Source organism: Momordica charantia (assembly GCF_013281855.1).
Source record: "Momordica charantia cultivar OHB3-1 chromosome 6 unlocalized genomic scaffold, Mcharantia_2.0 BLBB01000006.1, whole genome shotgun sequence".
In the NCBI taxonomy this organism is placed as follows: Eukaryota; Viridiplantae; Streptophyta; class Magnoliopsida; order Cucurbitales; family Cucurbitaceae; genus Momordica; species Momordica charantia.
Window position 1 is genome coordinate 17,247,651 of NW_028275164.1, and position 26,446 is coordinate 17,274,096.

Genomic DNA, 26,446 nt, shown 5'->3' on the forward strand with positions numbered 1-26,446 from the left:
TATAAAAATTACAAATATGGGATGAAGATTTAAACTTTCCAACTTAAACTTAATCCCTAAGGAAGACTGTTATTGTCTTCATAAGTTTAGTTATACTAACCATTATCAAAGTACTTTAAGAGAAGAAGGGAATTCTCAATTCAAAATGTTTATTTTTGGCTAGAATTATGCTTCAAATTTTATGTTGCACTAAAATTAAGTGCTTTGAGCAAAAGGTCTGTCGGAGAAGAACGAGAGAAGGAAAGAGAAGGGAGAGACAGGAGATGATGGAGATTACATCATAGTCCAATCAACGTGTTAATTGTCAAATTAACATTTTGTTAAATCAACTAACTGTTGAATGCTCTCATGGACCATTTAAAATACTTTTTCATAGCTTAAGGATTAAACTGTTTCTTTAAAGTCTAAGGGATCAATTAGATATACTAATTAAACTCAAATCTCTATGAACCAAAAAAGATAGAAGTGTGAGTTCTCAATAATTTGTCGATAAAATCTCACTGGGTAATAAAACTCCCTTTCTAGTATGTAATAGTGGATGTAGACTACAGTCGAACCATTATATTCCTCGACTTTTATTCTCCGGCCTCCTTCATCGATCCTTCTTGATTTGTTTTACTTTTGAATTTACTTAGTACTTTTGGTATTTTACCCTACAATATTTGAGTCACAGGTCACATTGCCATGTTTAGGCCAATATGGACTATCTACGAGTCATCGACCAATGCCTAAACCTAGAACTAACGACTATCTCTATGAGTCATCGGCCAATGCCTAAACATAGACCTAACGACTATCTCTATGAGTCATCAGCCAATGCCTAAACCTAGACCTAACATCGATTATCTAGAGTTCATAGGCTATGCACCAACCCTAGCACCAACCCTACTTATTAGAATAGACACTCTCTCTTAAATTTTTATAATGCACCTAATCCATGATATTAGACCTAAATTTGAATGTATCAAAATTTTCTTTCAACTTATTTCTTCCATAAATTTTTTTATAGGGCTAGCAAATAGACCTTATAAACATTGCTACTTTTATTATGAGCTCCAATGATTCGTTTGGAGTATTTGAGTTAGACTTAACTACGATTTTTCCTAAAGTTCATTTAAATATAAGACCCTTCGATTACCCCTTCAATCATTCCAAGCTCGAAATTTTTTTCCTAAGGGTCAGACATGTAGTTCGAAAGTAGAATATCATCTTCTTATCCTTCTATCTAATGAGTTCCTAAATACTTTTTTTTTTAAATTTTTTTATAGTACGACATATGAGGTGGAGATCAAACTCACAACTGCTTAGTTGAAGATATATGCCAATTACTACTGAACTATACTCACTTTGGCACCAACCATCTTTGTCTAATAGTACAAACATGGTAAAGAACGTCTCTTATAAGTTTTATGGCTGAACATACAATTCTACATAATGGCATGCGTTACTTAGAAAATCAACATCAATGTCAATCCAATTTTTCAATTCTAAATAGTTTAGAAATTAAATATTTTCATTGCATAGTGAATCGTTCATTCCAAACAAAAATAACATTAGGTAACCATAATTTACATTACTTTTCCTTCCTCTTCAAAATGTCAATTTTCTTTTGTTTTTTGTTTTTTTTTTGGCTCCAAAACATTCTTCCTTTGATGCGGTATCACAATTCCTTCAAGACCGTATGTTGAATTTATCATACAATTCAAAGAAACTACAAATTTTATCATCTTGTATTATAAGCTATAATCTTTTATAATCAGAGCATGAAATACTATATTCCTTCAACTACAAATACTAAGTTTCATTGAATAATTTAGCCAAATAATTTGCAAGTCCTAGAAATCTTCTAGATAAATTTTCATTATCCGTGAAGTCACCAATGTTGAGGTTTTTGATCCACAATAAAGGTGTGTTTGGCAGTTGTTGGATGCAGATTTTGACCCGCCACATGTCAACATCGTAAAGACACTTGAATTAGAACCCGTTTAAAGTATAACAATTTGCTCAAGTCCACTTAGATCGAAACACATGGCACGATCTGAGTTGGACGAGCCGACCTAAAGTTGCATCCAAAACAGTGTTTCTTAAATACATCACGCCACGTTTTTAGGCGGTGTCAGAATTCCTGTCGGGTCCAATTTCTATAAATAGAGACACTTGCCTTTCGTACAAGGTACGCAAATCATTTTTCACCGAGGCAGTTAGATCGGATAAAGAGCTAACTTGCTCGTCGAAGTGCTAACATTGTTTTGCAGGTTCTTCAAGGACTCAGGGAGGTTCTTCGGCGACGCAGAGAGATCGTTCCATTCACTCCGACCTACACTTCTTCCGAAATTATCTATTTCTAACTCAAACATTTGGCGCCGTCTATGGGAAGCTACATTTGTGAAGTCAGTCTTACCTATACGAGCTGAGCTAATGGCCCAAACACGCTTGATTACGCTTGTTTACATGCGTAAAAAGAAGGTTTTAGATGCTGTTTTTACTATGTTTTAACTTTGTTTCGGACTTTTTCTCGGTCGTTTGAGTTCCAATTCATGCAAAATTCATATATGATGGTTTGTGGTTGGCTTATATTATATTTATGACATTTTAGGACCATTTGGGAGTGGAAATTAATCAAAAGAAGCAAAAAGACGGAAAAGTACCTCAGGAGGCGCCAGGCGCCTGCATGCCTGCAGAAAAACTGGTTTTCTTCCAACTTTGCCCTTAATGAAACGCGTCTTCCAATGCGTTTTGGTGGTTCCAACCGATGCATACGTGTAGAAGAAGTGTTCCACTATCAGTTTGAGCACGATTTAGTCAGTCAAAGATGTTGGAAATGGGTGATTCACCATCGTTTTAGGACCTACCTAACCAATTCTGCACAGCTATAAATTCCAGCAGCTTCTCCACCAAAGTCATCAAGCCTTGCTTCCTTCTCTTGATCATTTTTAGTGTTTCTTTGTTGCTTTCTAAGTACTTTTGAGTTGCTTTCATTAGTTGCTTTTGGTTTTTAAATCCCGAGCACTTTACATTCCTTTATTGAGCTTTTTTTTGTTTCCATTTGTACTTAGTTATTTTCTACTTATTCAAATATATAAAAATCCAGCACTTTGCTTATCTTCCCTTTGCCTTTACTTTATTTTTAGTTAACAGAGTTGTGTTTTTGGAGGAAAGAGCACGTGACACTCCCCCTTGCTTGAAAGAGAAGGGCGAAGCTCTCAATCCCGATAAAAACTCTCCGTTAGTTAACTTTTGTTTTTCACACATGCATTCCAATTTCAACTATTTTACTTGCTGTATTTTCTTCAATATGTCTTTCTAAATTCCCGTCTCTAGCCCGGTTATGGATAGTTAGCCTTTTATTTCTAAAAAGGGTTGCTAAGAAGTAGTGTTTTTTCTTTCCATTCATTACTCAACATGTTTTCCCAAAAAGTTAGGATTTAGAGAAGGCCACTGTAAGTCTTAACAAGTCAATACTGAAAAGGTTGCTTATTTGTATTGTTGAGTGGTTAAATCGAGGAGAGGAGCACCTTAGACATAAGGGTTCCGCTTAAGTAGCCTAGACATAGGACCTTAACCCGAGGTTGCGACTATTTCCATCATAAAACTAAGATATCTCTCATAATAGACATATTAGGGAATGTCTTAGGACTTTGAACTTGCTTAGACATAAGTCAAGTGAAAAGCGTAGTCGTTGGTTCCTAAAGTAAACTGCATACCGTCTTCAGCGTATCCTTGATTCTTTGTTGGCTAACTTGAAGTAATTCGGGCTGGGTTTTACCATTATAAGATCAAATCCCAAATCCAAAACCATTATTTGTGACCATTTCCCATTTTACAAGAATCACTCATCTCAACGTTCACTATTCATTAAAACTTTAGAGTTTGAAAATTATTTAGAAGTCCTTGAGGATCGATACTTGGATACTCCATCCATTTTATATTACTCTGACAGGTGTGCGCTTGCATCTATAGAATTGTTACCATGCTTAGTGCGTGCGTTCAGCATAACCACCAGTCAACGCTCTCAGCAGTCTCGCTTTCAACTGTCTCACACACCGACTAGCTCCCCAAGGGCAGCTACTACCGCCCCAAACCCCTATTCCCACCGCACATACTCCCAGGTGGCGGGAACCCTAGCTACTGTACGAGGCCAGCCACCCCTGGTTGACCTGCCTGCGGGCCAGCAAGCCATGGGACGTGTGACTGAACACCAGCCCCCGGCAGAGACTGTTAAAGAAAATGAAGGTCAGCCTATCATGGTTGACCCCGTGTGGGTCGGGACTTCGACCTCGCCTCAGACCAGTTTCCACCGCTCCAGCATAAGAGGAACGGTCTGCCGTCTCGTGCACCTCGCATTCGCAACTGATGCAACATAGGTGCCCGTTCCAGAGCAAGTACCGACATGGGCGTGGATCCCATCCTTGTTGGTAATGTGATTGCCGAACTAACGGAGGTCAAGAGGCGGGTGGAAGCAGTTGAGAGGGGGAGCGAAATGGCAGACTCTTCCGCCTCTAGGGACCCTGCCAGGGGAAAGAAGCCAATGCACCCGACCAAGCGACAGAGTATCAATTGCGACCTCTAGTGTGATCAAACTAGAACGTCTTCGCCAAGGCTTCAACGCCTAGAGTCGGGCGGTACCTTGAGGGCCCAGGTGCAAGGCCACCCCCAATTAGATGACCAGATGGGAGATCAACGCCCGAGGGTCCGACTCCCTGGGACTTATCGGACGTCGCTCGGCAGCTACTGCATTCGTCAGGGCCGAGGTGAGGAACCATCGAGACGTCGATGGATGGCCCCTGAGGTTTTGGAATACCGGCCTGATTCATGGAGGGAGAGCAGCTTGGAGGTGGATGACCGACAGAAGTCCTCCCAAGGTGATAACGACATCTGATCCGAAGTGGATCATCTTCGGGACCAGTTCCAAAGAGAGATAGAGGACCTCAAGAAGCAGTACAGACCCTTAGATTCGCATCGTGTGGTTGAGCAGGAGGAGCCGCCCTTCTCCCAAGCGATCTTGGATGCACCTATCCCACCGAAGTTTACAGCTCCTAGTATGAGCTCGTATGATGGGTCCGGAGATCCGGTGTCATATGTAGAAGTGTTTGAAGGGAAGATGGATTTTTTAGCTGCAAATGACGCTATGAAATGCCGAGCGTTTCAAATAGCACTGGAAGGCTTGACAAGGCTATAGTATTGGCAGCTAAAGCCGAGGTCAGTTGATAGCTATCAGCAGTTACGGAGGCTATTCATCAACCAGTTCTCGGCAAGGCAATTACTGAAGCTGCCGCCCTCTCACCTCGGAACAGTGAAGCAACGGGACAATGAGTCCCTTACGGAGTACATCGATCAATTCATGGTTGAGAATGTCAAGGTGGTAAGCTGTACCGATGACATCGCCATGATGTATTTTACGACGCTGCCGACCTCTTTGAACGAAATGCTCGCTAGTATATTGACGGGCTGGAATTATGGAAGGCCAACGGAACCAGGCGCAGTAGCCGTGGCAAGGACAAAGACTCCAACTCCTTGTCCTTCAAGAAGCGGCACGGTGATGATCGGAGCTCGTCTCGACGAGCTGAGATGAAAAGAGTAGAAGTCGACAAGACGACAAGATCCTTTTAGATCGTCATGGGCTTAGGTTCGACAAGTTCACTCCACTGAATGCCTCAATCGCTGAGATATATGCTGCAGTCGAAGACATTGACCTAGAGGCACTGTTTGCAGCCCTGGAAAAGCTTCGTCGACCTTCAGGAAAACGAAACACGCGACTCTACTGCTGGTTCCACAAAGATCACGGTCACGAGACCTCTCGTTGCTACCATTTGAAGGAGCAAGTTGAGGATTTGATCTGGAGGGGCTATCTGAAGAAGTATGTCTGCAGCAAAGAATAAGCAGAGCCAGAAGAGCCGGCTAGGGAAGAAAAGCGAGAAAGATCGCAGTCGCCAAGACGAAAGGAAGATCGCCCCACAGTCATAAACACCATCCACGGGGGTTCGAGTGAGGGACAGTCAGGGCAGAAGAGAAAGGCTTTAGCTCGGGAAGCGGCCCGTGAGGTATGTACCTTGTATTCATGGACGCCTACTCTGGATAAAACCAGATTCGGATGCATGCCCCAGATCAAGAGCATACCTCGTTCGTCACCGACCAGGGGTTATATTGCTACAACGTCATGCCCTTTGGTCTGAAGAACGTAGGAATGACCTATCAACGGATGGTCAACATGATGTTCGCCAAGCAGATCGGCCGTAACATGGAGGTGTACATGGACGACATGTTGGTCAATAGCAACGATACAGGCTTTCATTTAGCCGATCTCGCAGAGGCCTTTGGCGTGCTCCGGAGGTATCAGATGAAGCTTACCCCGAGCAAGTGCGCCTTTGGGGTTTCATCGGGAACGTTCCTTGGATTTATGGTCCATGAGCAGGGAATTGAGGCCAATCCAGACAAGATAAAGGTAGTCCTCGAGATGGAAGCGCCGAAGAATATCAAGCAACTTCAGAGGCTAAATGGACGCCTCGCGGCCCTAAATCGCTTTTTGTCTCGCTCCACTGATAAGTGCCTTCCCTTCTTCCAAGTATTAACGAAGAAAGGTCGTTTGAGTGGACCGACGATTGTTAGCCCGCACTTCAGCAGTTAAAGCAGTACCTCGGCAGGACCCCGCTGTTGTCAAAGCCGTTACCTGGTGACATTTTGTATTTGTACTTAGCTGTGTCAGAAAACGCAGTAAGCTTGGTCCTCGTGAAGGAAGAGGAAAAGCGGCAGAACCCAGTTTACTATGCTAGCAAGTCGATGATAGAGGCCGAAGCCCGATACCCCTGCATCGAGAAGTTGGCCCTAACATTAGTAACGTCAGCGCATCGTCTGCGACCATACTCTAGGCCCATAAAGTAGTTGTTTTGACAAAGTTCCCTCTAAGATAGATTTTTTACAAGCCCAAAATGTCAGGTCTTCTGATGAAATGGGCCCTGGAACTCAGTGAGTACGATGTCGCTTACGAGCCCAGAATGATGATGAAAGCTCAGGCCGCAACTGATTTCGTCACCGAGCTGACCCTGGTTAGATAGAGCGTTGACAACCGTGACCAGTGGACGTTTTATGTAGATGGCTCGTCCAATGAAAAGGGCCGAGGGGCGGGCATGTTGCTCCTCGACCCTGACGATCTTCGGTTAGAATATGCGCTCCGGTTCAACTTTCGAGCTTCGAATAAAGAAGCCGAGTACGAGGCATTGATAGCCGGGCTCAGGGTCGCTAGGGGGATGGGCGTGAAGCATCTTTTAATCTTCAGCGACTCATAGCTAATTGTCGACCAAGTCACTAAGGAATACCAAGTGAAAGATGCTCATATGGAAAGATATTTAAATAAGGCTTGGGAGCTTTTCGCCCAGTTCAAAGACTATGTGATTCGACAAGTGCTGTAGTCAAAAAACTCTAACACCGACGCACTGGCACGCTTGGCCTCAGCATATGAAACCAAGCTACCAAGTGGATAGACCCGATCAAGAATTTTCTGACTAGTGGCCTAACTTCGATGGACCAGTGCGAGACCAGGAAGCTCCGACGTCTAGCAGCTTATTACATAGTGCAAGACGACAAGTTGTACGAAAGGGGACTCTCTCTGGCGTTGTTGCGGTGCCTCGGCCCCAAGGAGGTGAGGTATGTCATCCGCGAAGTTGATGAGGGAGTTTGCGGAAGTCACGATGGAGTTTGGTCAATGGTTGCAAAAATCATCAGACAGGGTTACTACTGGCCGATGATTGACCGTGATACTAAGGAGTTACAAAAGCGTGTGATAAGTGCTAGCGCTTCGCGAACGTCCTAAGACAACCCCCCAGAGATGCTGACGCAGATCTCGATTCCTTAGCCTTTCACTCAGTGGGGGTTAGATCTGATCGGCCAACTGCTGACAGCGAAGGGGCAGGTAAAATATGCCGTCGTGGCGGCAGACTATTTCCTTAAGTGGGTAGAAGCCGAACCCCTGGCGTCCATTACCAAGGAGAAAATCATTAACTTTGTGTAGAGGAACATAATATGTCGGTTCGGCATACCGTACACACTTCTCACCAACAATGACAAACAGTTCGATAATGCCTGTTTCAATCAATTCTGTCATCAGCTCGGCATACGGCATTTCAGCTCATCGCCAGCTCATCTGAAGTCGAACGGGCAGGTTGAAGCAGTTAACAAAATTATCAAGCGTGGCCTAAAGATGAAACTTGAGTCTCTGAAAGGTCGATGGGCAGAAGAATTGCCAGAAGTACTATGGTCCTACTGAACTACACCGCGTCGATCTACAGGTGAGACGCCATATGGCTTAGCTTTCGAATCAGAAGCAGTTGTTCTAGTTGAAATCAACATGCCTACATTCCGAGTCGAAAACTTCGACGACCAGACCAACAGCAGAGCTCTTCTTCTAAATCTCGACTTACTCGAGGAGAAAAGAGCTCATTTTTAGCTTAGACTGGCAGAATACCAGAACCGTATGGCCCGGTACTACAATTCCAATGTAAAAATCCAAACGTTCAAGCGTAGGGATCTTGTTTTGAAGAAAGTGATGCAGCATATTGGAGCTCTGGAACCAAATTGGGAAGGTCAATATAGGGTCCTAAAAGTAGTTCGTCCCGGAGCCTACCTATTATCACACCTCAATGGGAAAATGCTTCCCCATCCGTGGAACGCCGAGTACTTGCAAACTTATCATCAGTAGGGTGCGAGAAATTAGTTATGTAATCCGAGGTGTAAATTTCCATTTATTAATGAATGCCGAACTCCGGTAACTTGTGTAAAATTTGACTCTACTCGTTACTATCGTCTACTACTACCGAGCTACGTCAAATGGGGGCCAAGGAAGACTACATGGTATGACCTATGCTAAACCATGACGAGAAAGATCGTTGCATCTTTCAAACCTTGGAAGCACTGGTCAGCTTGTATGAACCTAGGCATCCATTATGGTATGAGCCCACCGCCGAACAAAGTCACCTCAGTTCGAAGTCGCTGGAGCGAGAAGGAGACCATTTGGATTTAGGAAACTCAACAAGAAAATTTTAATTTTCTAAGTATAAAACCTCAAAAAACATGACAAAGGTCGGAAGAATTGCAATACGTTAAAACTAAAAATTATACGCAAAGAGCAGAGCCACAGAGTTTGGGAGAATTGCAACTGCATTGATATTGATAATTCTTTTGCGAAAGCAGAGCCGAGGTATATATGCCTCGGCTCGATACAATATAATTTTTTTTCTCTCTCTAAAGCGACAGAAGGAAGGAAGGAAAGCTATTCCTCGGGAACTCCATCTCCGTTGGGCTTGCTGGCTCTTACGTCAGGGTCGGTTGTTGCAGTTCTTTCACCAGCATCAGCACGATGATCGGCCTAGACAGCCTCATACTCTTGCTCGGCAGCCACGATGGCTTCTTCCGAGCAACTGTTCTCGAGCTTATCGATAGCGTAATAGACACCCTTATTTGCTAAAGCGCGCACCAGGCAGTCGAACTCAGGGAATTCTTTCACTTTCTTCTCCGTCAGATTCTGCTGAGCTTCCCTCCAACCCTTCTCCAACGATTCAGCTCGTCCTCTCGCATTCTGCAGGTCAGTACGAGCCTACGCGACCAGGGCTCGAAACCTCTCAACCTTGGCCTGCTTCTAAGCTCGAACTCGTCCCACCTTGTCTTCAAGTTCGACAATGCGCCGCTCGTATGAGGCCCGAGTCTCCTCCTCCTTAAGGTCTCGTCCTTCAAGCTCGGAGCTCACCATGGAGGCAGATAGGCAAGCGTGATAGTGCAGCTACAAAGACTGAACGTTAGAAAAAATGACCCTCGAAATAAGTCAAATAGGTGAAAGATATACGAAACAACCTCTACGGTAAGAGCCATCACCCTTCTCAATGCATCTCCTGGATTCCCAGGTATCTGGATAGCTCGTTCTACTCGACGAGAGTTAGAGGACCTCACCTTCGTCGCGACATCGTGGATGTTTGGAGGTGAGAACACGAGCTTGAATGGGAATCGGAAACCATCGTAAGACTGCCGACCTGTGGGAGACCCTTCCCTTGAATCAACCTCGATGGGAGGCGGTGGGGATTTGGAAGTGACCTCCTCGGATCGAAGTGTATCCCTCGCTTGTTTCTTCCTCAGCAAAGGGACTACCGACCCCTCACCTCTCACGACAGTTTGCAGAGGCTGAGCTTGCGGAGCCTGGACCATGGCCAGGTTGGCGAGTCTGGGGGCCGGAACATCGGCGCTACTCGTATGCTGGCGGGCTTGGGGAGCTGCAGGTTGGGCAGCAGAGGATGAGGCACATTTCCATTTGTCGCTGTAGAGGTCGAGGAACTTCGAGGTCATCCCTGTAAGGAAGTCAAAAATTAGCGGGCTGATCTAAGGTTCGAGCAAACATTCGAAGCAAAGGTTACCTTTTGGGGCTTTGCGTTTCTCTGGTCTGCGTTGCTGAGGTTTGTGTAGCTTCCTGTGCTCGTCTGGCTGGTCGTGCCGGCTGAGACCATTAGAAAAAGGTAGGAATTCGAGACAAGAGCTTCGCCCCACAGAGCGTATCTCTTCCGACCTTGAGCATGTTTGATGATCTCCCACTACTTGTTACTTATCCTCGGTATAGCAGACGACAGAATTGCATCACAAATACTTGTGAGAAAATAAAGCACGAAAGCTCGTAAGAACCTCACTCTTACCTAAGACACTTACTTACATCTTCAAATTCTACTAGGATGCAGTAGATCGACTTACCCTCTTTGCTTTTCACAAGCCAATCGCCAAAGACGAGGAACCAACACTCATTCCAGTTTTGTTAGAATAGGGATTCCTAATAAGCCGACCTATGTTCCTACAAGCAGAGAGGTAATACCTACCATCTCCCTCGTTTGAGGCCTTCACTGTGTGGGTGACTAGCAGCTGATCTACGGTAAGCCTATCCGCCTCCTCGTCCCGAATGACCCACCACAGCACGTAAGCCCCAATTATGGTAGACTACCCATTGGGAGAGAGCTGAGCTGGAGCGAGGTTGAACGCGCTCAGAAACCTCTGAATAAAGGGGTGGAGAGGAAGTCTACCCCTACTAAACATCTGAGGGTAAAAGCTGACGAAGCCGAGAGGGGGATCCTCGTGTTGTTCGCCGACCTTAAGTACCTTGAGGTCTATGGAATCAGGAATGAGGTACGTCTTACGAAGCTCGGCTAGTCTACCTATCGAGGAAGTTGAGGGAGAAAGCTCGATCGCCGAATGAGCTATAGGGTTCCTGAGGTGGAAGCTAGGTTAGGGTTTCCCAAGGTAGATGCTAGGTTTGGCTCTCCTGAGACGTTTTCCGAGCTCGAAGAGCTACTCGATTCGGACGACGAATCATGCGACGAACTACTTATACTAAAAAAAAAGAGAGAAGAAACCTAAAAGATATCTAACAAAGGAGAGAAAATACCTGACTTAGACGATGGCCAAGGTATACAAGAAACTACAAAAATGAGAAGTGGAACGAAAGAACTCCGCCTTTTATAAAGTAGTCTGGGAGCACGGAGATCATACGATCAAGAGAGAATCGACAGACAAGATTCGTACCTGATGAGTAGTCCCTCATGGCAACGTTTGAGTTCTCGAGACCAATATTAGGGCTGACGACATTCATGACGTCATGCATTGACATGTGGAATCGACTCAGCTTCGGTTGCCTCAGAGTACTTCACCGAGCCGACCTCCAGCTCTCCGAAGCGGGGGACAATGTTGTACGTATATTTTTACCCGCCACGTGTCAGCATCGAGCTAGTACAATTAGAACCCGTTTAAAGTATAAAAATTTACTTAAGTCTACTCAGGTCGGAACACATGGCACGATCTGAGTTGGACAAGCCGACTTAAAGTTGTATCCAAAACAGTGTTTCTTAAACCCGACAACACGCCGCATTTTTTGGCGGTGTCAGAATTCCTGTCGGGTCTAATTTCTATAAATAGAGACACTTGCCTTTCCTACAAGGTACGTGAATCCTTTTTCACTAAGGCAGTTAGATCGGATAAAGAGCTAACTTGCTCGTCGGAGTGCTAACATTATTTTGCGGGTTCTTCAAGGGCTCAAGGAGGTTCTTCAGCGACTTAGAGAGACCGTTCCATTCACTTCGACCTTCACTTCTTTCAAGCTTGTCTATTTCTTGCTCAAACAGTAGAGATAGTAGAATTAGTAATTCTGAAGATAAGAGATTTAAGTAGAATTGATGTTCTAAAATCACCATCCAACTGATACCTTAAAAATTAATTTAAAGTGATTTTAAGTTTTCCTAAAATCAAATTTCTAACAAACATGATCGATGGGAAGTGTAACGCCCCGAGTCCCTCAGGTGAGTTAGTCTCGAATCAGGAGATTTTTCATTTAATTTTAAATTGATTGTTCATTAAATTTATCTATATTTATCGGGCTCTAAACTCCAATTAAATTAATAATTACCGGACTCCGTGTGGTGGATCTTGTTTTAAGGGGGATGGACTTCTTTTCTCTTGGGCTTGGACTTGTTGGGCCTCCATTGAGGTAATTTGGTTTTAAAACAAAACAAAAAAAAAAAAAGAAAAGGAAAACCCTAAGCTCCCTCTTCTCCTTCATTCTTACCCTAGCCGCCCACCACCCCCTCCTTCTTGTTGTAAAGTTCGGCAGCCACAAGAGCGTTTCCCGGCGAGGTGCAGCGGTGGCCGATGAGGACACGACAGTGGAGTAGCAACCCACGAGCGGCGGCGCTTCTTCGGATCGAGCAGCAGCAGCGGCGGCACTGCGGCGCTCCTTCGGATCGAGCAGCGGCAGCCGCAGCGTGACTTCCCCGATGTCCCGGCTGTCTGCAGCAGCGGCGACGCGTTCCCCGGCGGTTTGCAATGAACCAGCACCGCTCCTCCTCGCGGCGGCACACGGCGACGGGCCAGATCTGCGACGGCGCACGGGCTGTACAGCGGCGAACCGACGACGACCTGCTGCTACGATCCGACGAACGACAACTCCAGCGGCGGGATTTGTGCGTTACAGTAGTGTTTAGGACGTTTGGAGGTGACCCACATCCGTTCGAAGCTCGATTAAGGCTACCCACACCTTGGCGAGCTAGATCTAGGTGACCCACATCTATACGAAGTCGGTTTTGGTGGTAATGAGTCATTCGAACCCTTTTAGAATTGATTTCGAAGGCTAAATAGTGTATGTAACTTGCTGTATTTTTCTGTTTTAGTGCTTAGGTGTAAGGTCGACGCAAAACTTAAGGGTGCGGTTGTGAGTAAGTAGACAAGGGGCGTGTGCGTGCGTTAATGTATGCTAAATGGTGTCTCACGTGCTGATTTTGTGGTGTTTAATGCTAATTTTGTTACGTCATTGTGCTAAATAATTCTCGTTGTGTTAGTCGATATACTTGGAGTAGTGTTGGATATTTGTCAATGAAAATGGTGAGTTTTCTGTTTTACTAAACTGTTGAGTATTACTGTGGTAATGTTTGTTGCCTGGATATGTGTAACGCCCCGCGTTCTCTGACTCATTTATTTTAAGAGATAAATAATGTCTTTGGATTTTCCCCTAAGTTGATAACTTTAATTCTTGGATCTTCTAACTTTGAAATTCTAATTTTTGGCTAAATTAGAATTAAGCTTAATTTCATTGGATTAAGATAATTTAAGTTCTCGACCTGTGTAGGAGATTTTTAGTTAAATCTTAAATTCTGGGGGTTTTAGGATTTTCCTTCGTAAATTCTACTTTTCTTTGAATTATTATTTTTGGGTTTTAGAGTTTAAGTTAACTATTTTATTTAGGGTTGTGGGTTTTATTTGTTTTTTTAAACTATAATTATTGGGTCATTGTTTTATTTAGTTGGGCCACCTTCAAGAATAAAGGTTTGGGCTTTTAGGTTTTAAAACAAGTTAAAGAAAATGTTGGAAAACAAAAGAAACCTTAAAACACCTTTTCTCCTCCCCCTTCTTCCTCTCCTTGTTGAGCCGCCAGCCCCCCCCCCCCCTTCGAACTTCTTCTCTGGCGAAGCAGCACCGGCACGGCTCCCTCCGGCGACCCAGCTCTCCTCCGACGGCGACGAAGAAGAGCCCTAGCAGCGGCGAAGTACGCGTCTGGTGTACCGGGCTTCAGCGACGCTCGAGTTTTCGGCGACCACCACGGGAGTCTGCTCTAGCTTCACGGCAACCCGACGATTTCATGGCGGGATCCGACGCCCACGCGTTTTCGTGCCGTGTTTCAGTAACAGCAGACTCACGGAACCCCCTAGCCATCCCTCACCGCCGGCGACCAGTGCAACCCGTGCAGCACCGCCATCAACAACGCATCTCCCGACGGCAAGCGTAGCCAGTGGTGCGTTTTCCCTCGTCGGCGGCTCGAGCAGACAGCAGCTCCGGCGTCGATTTGAAGTAGCCAATGGCGGCGCATCATCGCGAACGGTTACAGCGGCGTTGTCTTCACGTTTCTGTTGTCTTGGCAGCGGTGACACTCGAGAACTCTGACGAACCACGACGTCGATCCTCCCTCCACGACCAGATCTGCGGCGGACAGCTCCGATCTGTGGCGTTTGCTCCCTTCCGTCGACGTTAGACTGTTACCCACACGTAATCGGAGCTGGATTCATGATACCCACTCTTTTCGGCATGGGTTCGGCATTGACCCACCTCTAATTGGACCCAAATCAGCATTACCCATAACTGTTTCACATCGGATCAGCAAGCCTAAGGCCATTTGAAGTCGAATTTTGGAGGTCGAACATTCTCGTCGTCGACCCACTCCTAACCAAGAGGTTTTAGGGTGAGATAATAGGTAATAAATCACCTAAACTTAGTTTCGATGCAAACTAAGTGTTTCTAACATGAACTCTAATCAAGTTTGGTTTGCTTTTGGATTTAGGAACCCTTCGGTGAACTTGGTAGCGCATTAGAACTTTGTTGTAAGTTGTTTCTTACTGGAGGGATTGGTTGTTGTGTGCTGATATGATATGGTTGTTTGCTCGTGTGCCCATGTGTGATATTTGCAGGTTGCTTGTCGTTGTTATCATTTAGTAAACGTCATTGTTGATAAAACTGTCAATATATCTTGGGAAAATTATGTGGTGTTGTGCATAAATTGTAGCCAAGTAATCTTGGATGACTATGATTGAATTGTTGTTATGTTCTAATTGGTTTTCATGATGAAATTTGTATCCCGGTACTATAATCTGTTGTTTCGAAAGCATATTGAATATTTATAAGAAATCGGTTTTGTTTGATGTATGCTGGGCGTCTATCAATTATATTTTGGCTAAGTTGTTGGTTGTGCCTTTTCTGTGAACGATGCCTGTTGGAGCTGTTGGATCATGCTGGACTATTTTAAATTGATTGGTTTTTGCATATGATCATTTTGGAGTATAGCATGTTGGACTGTTATGAGATTATTGATGCATGAGGCATGGCGTAGTAGTAGGTAGGACTCTTGTGAGAGTTTTGAGACATAACAAAGTAAGTAGCACGGGGGCGGGTGTGTGCGTTAATGTGTGTTAATAGAAATTGTTCTTGCTAATCTTACATTATAAACATGTTTATCTTATTATTTTAATTGTTGGACAGGTTTGTGAGGTCGATGCTGTTATTGTAACTTGCGGTTATTTTATATATTGGATATGTATATGACTGGTATTCATGTTTGTTGTCTGCAACTTTAGGAACTTACTGATATTGTATGGTTAGTTGGAAGTGATTAGGATTTGTTATGTTGTGAAAAGCATGTTATGTGAAGAATGTCATAGGGTTGTTTGTTGAAGCTTTGTGTGCGCTATGCTGTGAGCAGGTTGGTTGTTGTCAAACTTTGTGTCATTGAGACCCGTGATGCATTGAAATCTTACTAGTGGTTGTGTTGTTGTTGGGCTTTGTGGTGGTTGGTGTTATTAGGGAAGTAGTACTGAAATCCTGGTTGGAGGCTAGAAATGATATGTGGAGTTATGAAAGTTACGAAGTGAATGGGTGAGTGTCAGGGCCTCGGGTATAAATGGTCGAGGGCTGATACGTCACTAATTGGGTATCGAGGCCTCGGGTATAAATGGTCGGGGGTCGATGCGAGGAGTCTTTCGAAAGGAGAACTATTGGGGCCTTGGGTATAAATGGTCAAGGGCCAATAGATTGTAAGACATCGAGGCCTCGAGTATGAATGGTCGAGGGTCGATGCAGAGTTCAAGGCCTCGGGTATAAATGGTCGAGGGCCGATGCTGCAGGGTCGGGGCTCTAGGTATAAATGGTCAGGGGCCGACTCTGCTCGAAGGAGTTAACTGTGGAAGGCTAGAGTAACTGTGATAAGCGTAGAGGTACTTGAGATGTTAGGGAGACTAGAGGTTAGTACTGGTAGTTAATGTGTTCCTGGTTGTGGTTGTCACCGAATTTTATAGAATGTGTCTATGTTTGAATGCATAATTTGATGAAAAGCATGACTGTGAATGTTTCATGATTTGGTTGAGCATGATGTGTGTGTGTTGATCCTGTAATAAGCATGACACGTTGTCCCCTGATAAGTATGCTGTTTGTGCGTGACCCTTCAGATAAGGGCTGCTTACTGAGTACTGTGGTTGTACTCATCCCTCTTTTCCCCTCCAGTTTGCAGGTATCGAGCTAGCTCTTGAGATGGTGATGGCGAGGAGGAGGCTTGATCGGAAGGACCATTAGCTATGCTGCGTGCAATTAATTTCTTTTAGTTAGGATAGTGGTGGCCATTTAATCCTGTAGTTGAGTTGGTAGTGGTTGGTTTTGTTTAGTTTTATTGTCTAAAGGATGTTGTAAGGTTGCCGATTCATTATTCTTTTAGAGCATTAATTTTGTTAGCCTCTTGAACTACGGGATTGTAATCTACTTAGGATATTTATGAATACATTTGTTTAAGTTGATCGTACTTGAATTAGTTTTTGCTTCAATGCCATTCAAGATGTTAATATTCATTTAGTGGATGGTTTATAGTTAGTAAAGGTTTCCTTGAAGGGTTTGGTTAATGTGAAGTCGGTATTAAATGGTTTATCTGTATAGGATGTGAGTTTCTCTTAAAACTTTAGTGTTGCTGTTCTAATTGTTCAAGCTCTCGTGAGTGTTGAAAATTAAAGTAGCGCAGGAGAAGCGTGGTAGCTTTATTGCTTAGTATTGTGGTGAAGATAATTCTCTTGTTTATGTGAAAATTTTAGGTAGTCTTAGTAACGGTCCATGTTTGGAAATGGTGAAATTCCTACGGCGTTACAATATGCATGAATTGTTCGGCGTGTTTTGTGAGCTATTATCCTTAGTAATGCTTGTTAAATAATGATGTTGGATATTGAGCATGATTGGGTTATTATCTCATTATTAGAAAGTTGTCTATGTTGTGGAAGCATGCTGATCTGTACTTGTGAGTTGAAAAATGCAGGGTTAGTGGTATAAAAGTATATAGTAAGACTCTGGTGAGAGTTGGATTCTTGGAGGGAATGAATGAGTGGGTGTCAGGGCCTCGGGTATAAATGGTCGGGGGCTGATACGTCACTAATGGAGTGAATGAGTGAGTGTCAGGGCCTCGGGTATAAATGGTCGGGGGCTGATACGTCACTAATGGAGTGAATGAGTGAGTGTCAGGGCCTCGGGTATAAATGGTCGGGGACTGATACGTCACTAATGAAGTATCGAGGCCTCGGGTATAAATGGTCAAGGGTCGATACGAGGAGTCTTTTGGAAGGAAGACTATTGGGGCCTTGGGTATAAATGGTCAAGGGCCAATAGATGGTGAAGTCATAGGGGCCTCGGGTATAAATGGTTGAGGGCCAATGCAACAGTGTCGGGGCTCTGGGTATAAATGGTCAGGAGCCGACTCTACTCGAAGGAGATAACTGTGGAAGGTTAGGATAACTGTGATAAGCGTAGAGGTACTTGTGATGTTAGGGAGACTAGAGGTTGGTTGTTAACGTGCTTTCTGGTTGTGGTTGTCACTAAATTTTATGGAATGTGTTTATGTTTGAATGCATAATGTATTGAAAAGCATGACTACGAATGTTTCTTGATATAGTTGAGCATGATGTGTGTGTGTGTTGGTGAGGGCTACTTACGGAGTATATTTTATATACTCACCCCCCTACAATGATTGTTTCAGGTGAAGGACTGGTGGGCGACCATGGTGATGGGACGGAGGAGACATGACGAGCGAGGACCATAGGCTGCTTAGTCACTCTTGCTTAGCTTAAGTGATTAGTTAAGACCTTATGTTATGGTCAATAAACTATTTGTTCGTATTTGAATAATTGGGAGATTCCCACTTGTTGTTAGTTTCATTTCGGGATAGGTGCCTATTTTAGTTTTATTCCATTCATTGAGTTTTGCCTAGTTTGAATAATAAACTTGCCTCGTGAGGTGGTCCACGAATGTTGTTGAATGATATTCTATGAGATTGATTTATCGTTAAATTGATGAGAATTGGAACTTGATTTTATATATTTGGTTGTATAGGGAGTTGGCATGACGTATTTGGGGGTTAAGTTTAATTAGTTGGGTAGTTAACGTGACCTAGAATTGTGTGGGAAATTCTTGGTGGTTACAGGAAGGGAAATGATTTTGACAATAACATAATCCGTTACAACATTGTCTTCTCTTTGATGATATGTTGGGTGAGTTATTGGTGTTGTTGATGAAAATTTTCCGAACGATAACTCCTAATTTTGTGTGTTAATTGTAAAAGAGTAGGAAAGTTGTAGTTCTTATTATTAAGAGAAAAATGAAATAGTGGGGCAGTGTAGATTTCATTCAATAATGCTCCATATATATAAACACTCTAATCCTAAAAATAGACTCAACTAAGTCCATAAAATTAGCAACTTATTTGTAACAACCCGTATTTTCCAATACGGTCATTCTGACAAAATGCGGACGCGTAAACAACGAAACACTAAATTAACAGAAAGACTTCTTTATTTAATTCGATATTATGACAAAAGATAAGGACAAGTCATACATTGACATAAAAAAAAACCTACACTATAATAAAGCCAAAGAATAACTACCAAAACTAACTAAGTTCTCATGAGCTAAAAACAATGGAAAATACTAAAGATTTCAACTCCTCATGCCAGAACGCTATCCTCAACCACTATCTGAGCAGTCACTTGAACCTTCATCTGAAAACATTTAGAAAATAGAAAAAAAAAATGAGTACAAAAATACTCAATAAGCAATTTCCATATCGAATTTCAAAATTCATTTTCCTTTCAAAACATTCGTAAACAAAAATACGAACAAATCAAAACTTTTAAAGTCCTTTAAAATATTTAATACAATTTTCAAAACTTTCAAAATAAACTAGATTTTCGGAAACAAAGTCTTCAAATAAGATAAAATTTCCAGTCAATCAAAACAAACTTTCATTCTTTCAAAACAAACTTTCACTCATTCAAAACAAACTTTCATTCGATCAAACTTCAAATCCTTCAAAACAAACTTTATTTCAATCAAAACTTTCAAAGTTCATTCTAAAACACTTGGTACAACTTTTAAACTTTTGAATAACTAAATCATTAAAACATTCAAAACAATCTTACATTCATTCATACTTTCAAAATCAGAGTGGAAGGTTGCATTATCTGGGTAGCCTACAAAAAATATGTGGTTACCCGTCGGGAACACCAATCAATCAGAAGCTTTTATCAGAGTTGTCGAATTAATATCGATCAGAATAGAGTTGTCGAAATAATATTGACCAGAATAGAGTTGTCGAAATAATATCGACCAGAACAAACAGAAGGGTTACTTAAGTGTGAGGCCATGTGAGTGAATAACACACACATGAATTTTCATTCCCAAGGAATTCCAAACCACAAAAGTGCCTTCCCACAGCCAGAACAGAAATCTATAAATTAGGCTACTACCCCAAATAAGCAAAACGTTCCTCAAAACAAAATCGATAGCCCTATGAAATCAATCAAAATATCTTTCAAATAAAATGCAAAACAAATACTTACTTTCAATATTAAATTAATTCAAAACATTGAAATAATTTACAACAAACTTTATCAATCCTCCAAAACATGATTTCAAATATTTCACAAATAACAAAATATCAATTTCAAAGACGATCACCAAACCATAAAACTCCATCACATGACACTGAAAAGTCAACTCGTTTAGATTTGCTAACATCATCGACAATCTTCTTCAAAGCTGGATCTGAAAGTTGAACATGCTTGATCCTGTTAATTAAAGATGGTTCAACCACCAAGCTAGCCAACAACGACGATACACTCTCTGTAGTCACATCGATCGCTAACTTCTCAAAATCTTTAATTAAATGCTCTTGAGTTGTGAGTAAGGCTGCTAAGTAACCTGAAAACTTTCTACTTAAGGCACTGCAACCACATTAGCTTTACCAGGATGGTAGCTAATAGTGCAATCATAATCCTTAACTAACTCCAACCAACGTCGTTGACGCATATTCAATTCCTTCTGAGTGAAGAAATATTTTAAGCTCTTGTGGTCGGTGAAAATCTCACAATGAGCACCATACAAGTAATGCCTCCAAATTTTTAAAGCAAACACAACTGCTGCTACTCCAAGTCATGAGTAGGGTAATTTTGTTAATGGTTCTTGAGTTGTTGTGAAGCATAGGCAATAACTTTACCATTTTGCATAAGTACACAACCTAGACCATTTCTTGACGCGTCACTGTAAACCACAAAACCTGAGTCCCCACTAGGAACAGTTAAAACTGGAGCAGTAACAAGTCTCTTCTTCAATTCCTGAAAACTTTGCTCACAATCTTCTGACCACTGAAAACGTGCATTCTTTCTTGTTAGCTGAGTCAAAGGAGATGAAATCTTAGAAAAACATTCCATGAACCTTCTATAATAGCCAGCCAAGCCAAGAAAACTTCGAATTTCCCGTACATTGGTGGGTCGTGGCCAATTCATAACCGCCTCAATTTTGCTTGGATCCACTGAGATCCCCTTTTTGGACACCACCTGTCCTAGAAAGGCAATGCTCTTAAGCCAAAACTCGCACTTCTTAAATTTAGCATAGAGTTTCTTCTCCCGTAATACCTCTAATACTTGTCTTAACTGCAACTCATACTCAAGTTTTGTCTTGGACTAAACTAAGATGTCATCAATGAAAACAATGACAAATTTATCCAAGAAATTATTGAATAACCTGTTCATCAAATCCATAAAGACAGCTGGAGCATTAATCATTCCAAAAGGCATGACCAAGAACTCATAATGGCCATAACGTGTTCTAAATGCAGTCTTTCAGATGTCACAAGCTTTAATCTTCAACTGGTGATAGCCTGACCTCAAATCAATCTTTGAGAAAGCACTAACGCCTTAAAGCTGGTCAAAAAATCTTCAATCCAAGGGAGTGGGTATTTATTCTTTATAGTCACACGATTGAGCTCCCTATAATCAATGCATAGACGAAGAGATCCATCCTTCTTTTTAACAAAAAAGACTGGAGCACCCCAAGGAGAAACACTTGGACGAATAAAACCTTTGTCTAACAACTCTTGGATTTGTTCCTTGAGTTCTCGAAGTTCGGCAGGGGCCATTCTATAGGGTGCTTTGGATAATGGTGCAGTTCCCGGTACCAAATCAATAGAGAATTCAATCTCTCTGTCAGGGGGCAAACTAGGAAAATCTTCTGGAAAAACATCAGTGAACTCGCGCACTACAGGTAACTCTTCAATTGACTTACATGTCTTCTTCGCATTAAATACACTAGCTAGATCACCCCAACAACCATTCTCAATTAGCTTAGATGCTTTAAGTGCAGATATAATCTTTGGAAGAGAATATACTTTTACTCCCTTAAAACGAAACTTTGGTTGGTCTAGAGGGGAGAACAAGACCTCTTTTTCATGGCAAAGAATGTTAGCATGATTTGCAGACAACCAATCCATACCCAGAATTGCATCAAAATCAGTCATCTCAAGAATTGTCAAATCAGCAATCATGTTTCGATCAGCAATACTCAATTGACAGGATTTAACTACCTTATCAGTATGTAGCACGTTACAAGAAGGAGTGGATACCTTAAGTATATAACTCAAGTCTACAGGTACCAACTTAAACTTTTTAACAAATGTAGCCGATATGAAAGAATTTGTAGAACCAGAATCAATCAATAGAAAAGCAGTAATTCCAGTTATGAGGATGGTACCTAAATCAACATTAAACTCATCATTATGAAGGGATGTGAATCCCAGAGCGGAAACAGATTTTCGTTGCTGATTTTCGTGATAAAAAATCGAATTTTACAAAAGAAAAATACAGGGGAAAAACAAACCTTTGAAGAACGTTTCTTCAGTGAATTCCCCTCGAACACCACCACCGAGCCTTCCTCGCTATCCTCTGGGTACGAGATCGTTCTTGTGGGAGAATTTCTTTGAACGAGAGGGAGAGATGGATAGAACTCTTGAGAGAATTGGTGGGAGTTATTGTTCTTTTCCTGTTCTGTAACCTCTTCTTCTCTTCTCCAACACCCTTGAAGAAGAAGAAGAGGGATGACGTGGGGTAACTCCCCACGTCACAAAACCTCCCACTCCCCTGCAATTTTGCACGGGAGTTAATATTAATAATAATATTAATATTAATATTAATATATATAATAATAATTAAAATATATATATAATAATTAATATATATATAATTAATTAATCAAATTAATTAATATAATTAATTATTAATCCAATTAATAATTAATAAATATATATATACATAAATAATTAACACTTAATTATTTATTATAAAATTAGAATCATATTCTAAATTATTTCTCTCGTATAACCTATAGCTTTAATGTACATCTTATGCACATTATTTTTAACCTATAGTTTTAATATGAATCTCATGCATATTAATTTTATTTGAATCTCATTCAAATAATATCTCTCATAATATATAGTTTTAATTTACAATTAACTATATATGTAACGACCTAGAATTTCCCACACACTCCTAGGTCACGTTAACTACCCAACTAATTAAACTTAGCCCCAAATACGTCCTGTCAACTCCCTATGCAAACAAATATATGAAATCAAATTCCAATTCGCATCAATTAAACGATAAATCAATCTCATAGAATATCATTCAACAACATTCGTGGACCACCTTACGAGGCAAGTCTAATATTCAAACTAGGCGAAACTCAATGAATGGAATAAAACTGAAATAGGCACCAATCCCGAAATGAAACTAACAAGGGGGAATTTCCCAATTATTCAAATACGAACAAAACGTTATTGGCCATATCATAAGGCCTTAACCAATGACTTAAGCTAAACATGGAGTAACTAAGCAGCCTATGGTCCTCGCTCGTCATGTCTCCTCCATCCCATCACCATGGTCGCCCCCGAGTCCTTCACCTGAAACAATCATCGTAGAGGGGGGGGGGGTGAGTATATAAAATATACTCCGTAAGTAGCCCTTACCAACACACACACACATCATGCTCAATTATCTCAAGAAACAATCGTAGTCATGCCTCTCAACACATTATACATTTAAACATAAACACATTCCATAAAATTTAGTGACAACCACAACCAGTAAACACGTTAACAACCAACCTCTAGTCTCCCTAACACCACAAGTACCTCCACACTTATCTCAGCTATCGTAACTTCCCACAGTCATCTCCTTCGACTAGAGTCGGCCCTTGACCATTTATACCCAGAGCCCCGAAATTGCTGCACCGGCCCTCGACCATTTATACCGGAGGCCCCGATGACTTCACCATCTATTGGCCCTTGACCTTTTATACCCAAGGCCCAAATAGTCTTCCTTCCAAAGGACTCCTCGTATCGACCCTCGACCATTTATACCCGAGGCCTCGATACTCCATTAGTGACGTATCAGCCCTCGACCATTTATACCCGAGGCCTTTGACTGGGATGTTATGCTGAACGCACGCACTAAGCGTGGTAACAATTATATAGATGCAAGCGCACACCTGTCAGAGTAATATAAAATGGATGGAGTATCCAAGTATCGATCCTCAAGGACTTCTAAACAATTTCCAAACTCTGAAGTTTTAAAGAATAGTGAATGTTGAAATGAGTGATTCTTGTAAATGGGAAGTGGTCACAAATAATGGGTTTGGATTTGGGATTTGGACTTATAATAATAAAACCTAGCCCGAATTACTTCAAGTTAGCCAACAAAGAATCAAGGACATGCTAAGGATAATATGCATTTTACTTTAGAAACTAACGACTACGCTTCTCACTTGACTTATGTCTAAGCAAGTTCAAAGTCCTAAGACATTCCCTAATATGTCTATTATGAGAGATATCTTAGTTTTAGGATAGAAATAGTCGCAACCTCGGGTTAAGGTCCTATGTCTAGGCTACTTAAGCGGAACCCTTATGTCTAAGGCGCTCCTCTCCTCGGTTTAACCACTCAACAATGCAAATAAGCAACCTTTTCAGTATTGACTTGTTAAGACTTACAGTGGCCTTCTCTAAATCCTAACTTTTTGGGAAAACATGTTGAGCAATGAATGGAAAGCAAAAAACACTACTTCTTAGCAACCCTTTTTAGACATAAAAGGCTAACTATCCATAACCAGGCTAGAGACGGGAATTTAGAAAGACATATTGAAGAAAATACAGCAAGTAAAATGGTTGAATGTGGAATGCATGTGTGAAAAACAAAAGTTAACTAATGGAGAGTTTTTATCGGGATTGAGAGCTTCGCCCTTCTCTTTCAAGCAAGGGAGAGTGTCACGTGCTCTTTCCTCCAAAAACACAACTCTCTTGACTGAAAATAAAGTAAAGGCAAAGAGAGAATAAGCAAAGTGCTAGATTTTTATATATTTCAATAAGTAGAAAAATGACTAAGTACAAATGGAAACAAAACAAGCTCAATAATAGAATGTAAAGTGCTCGGGATTTAAAAACCAAAAGTAACTAATGAAAGCAACTCAAAAGTACTTAGAAAGCAACAAAGAAACACTAAAAATGATCAAGAGAAGGAAGCAAGGCTTGATGATTTTGGTGGAGAAGTTGCTGGAATTTATAGCTGTGCAGAATTGGTTAGGTAGGTCCTAAAACGATGGTGAATCACCCATTTCCAACTCTTTTGACTGACCAAATCGTGCTCAAGCTGATAGTGGAACACTTCTTCTACACGTATGCATCGGTTGGAACCACCAAAACGCATTGGAAGACGCGTTTCATTAAGGGCAAAGTTGGAAGAAAAACTGTTTTCTGCAGGCTTCCCAGGCGCCTGGCGCCTCCTGAGGTGTTTTTTCGTCTTTTCGCTTCTTTTGATTAATTTGCACTCCCAAATGGTCCTAAAATGTCATAAATACAACATAAGCCATCCACAAACCATAATATATGAATTTTGCATGAATTGGAACTCAAACGATCGAGAAAAATCCGAAACATAGTAAAAACAGCATCTAAAACCTTCTTTTTACGCATGTAAACAAGCGTAATCACACCCCCAAACTTAACTTTTTGCTTGTCCTCAAGCAAAACTTAGCAACTTTAATCAGCTTTCTAACACATGGACAAGGAAAAGCAAAAGCAACCGAGATGTTCAATCATAAATTGTCTCAGGGAAAAGATGTCAAAGCCTACCATTCTATTGCCTTTGTAAACTTAGTCACTATAAACCAAGTTTGAAATGATAAAAACTTTTACTTTCAAAATCTTTTTTTCTCTTTCAAAAACAGAAAACGTTTTCAAATACCCCTAAGGAATCTGCACACTCCCTTCTTACACTAAGACTTTTACATCTGAAAGACCGGCTACTAGCCCCTGAGGTTTCCACACACTAACATCGGTTTCAACCACAGCTACTCGTAGAAAGACTTTGAAACTAACAGCTAGGTCATAAAACGACGACAATGAGAAACACGAAGTCACTTATCACCATCCTTACTGCTATTTTCAAAGTCAACACCCAACCTAAAACTAAATGGGTGTCTACAGTAGGACTCGGAAATCATAACTACATTTTCTTTAACTCTCATTGTTTTTACCACTCTTTTCTTTCTAACACAAGTCTTTTCCCCACTCTTATTTTCTCTCAACAAGACTCTTTTTACTCTTTTGCAACTTTTGTCTTCTCTTATTTTTTCTTTTCTTTTTTTTTTCTTTTTCTTTCTCGGTTTTTAAGCTAAGTGCTTTTCAACACTTTCTTTCTTTCCAACTGACTCTTTTTCAAAAGAAAATAGCATGATTTTTCAAATATAAATAACACCTTATCTTTCTGAAACAACGACTGACACAATGACTGTCCCCCCCAAACTTAAGAGAGACAGTGTCCTCACTGGGAAAAGACTTTTGCATCAGATGACAAAAAAGCTTAACAGTAAAAAGGACAAGGACTTCCTATATAGGGGCAAAGAAAAAGCTTAAAGTTTGTAAAGATCAAAAAGACATAAAAGAAAATGAGTTTATCACATAAACAAAGGAAATAGCTCCAAGCTTAGTCAGGCATAGAACAGAAAACTCAACAATCTCTTATAATCATCATCGACATGA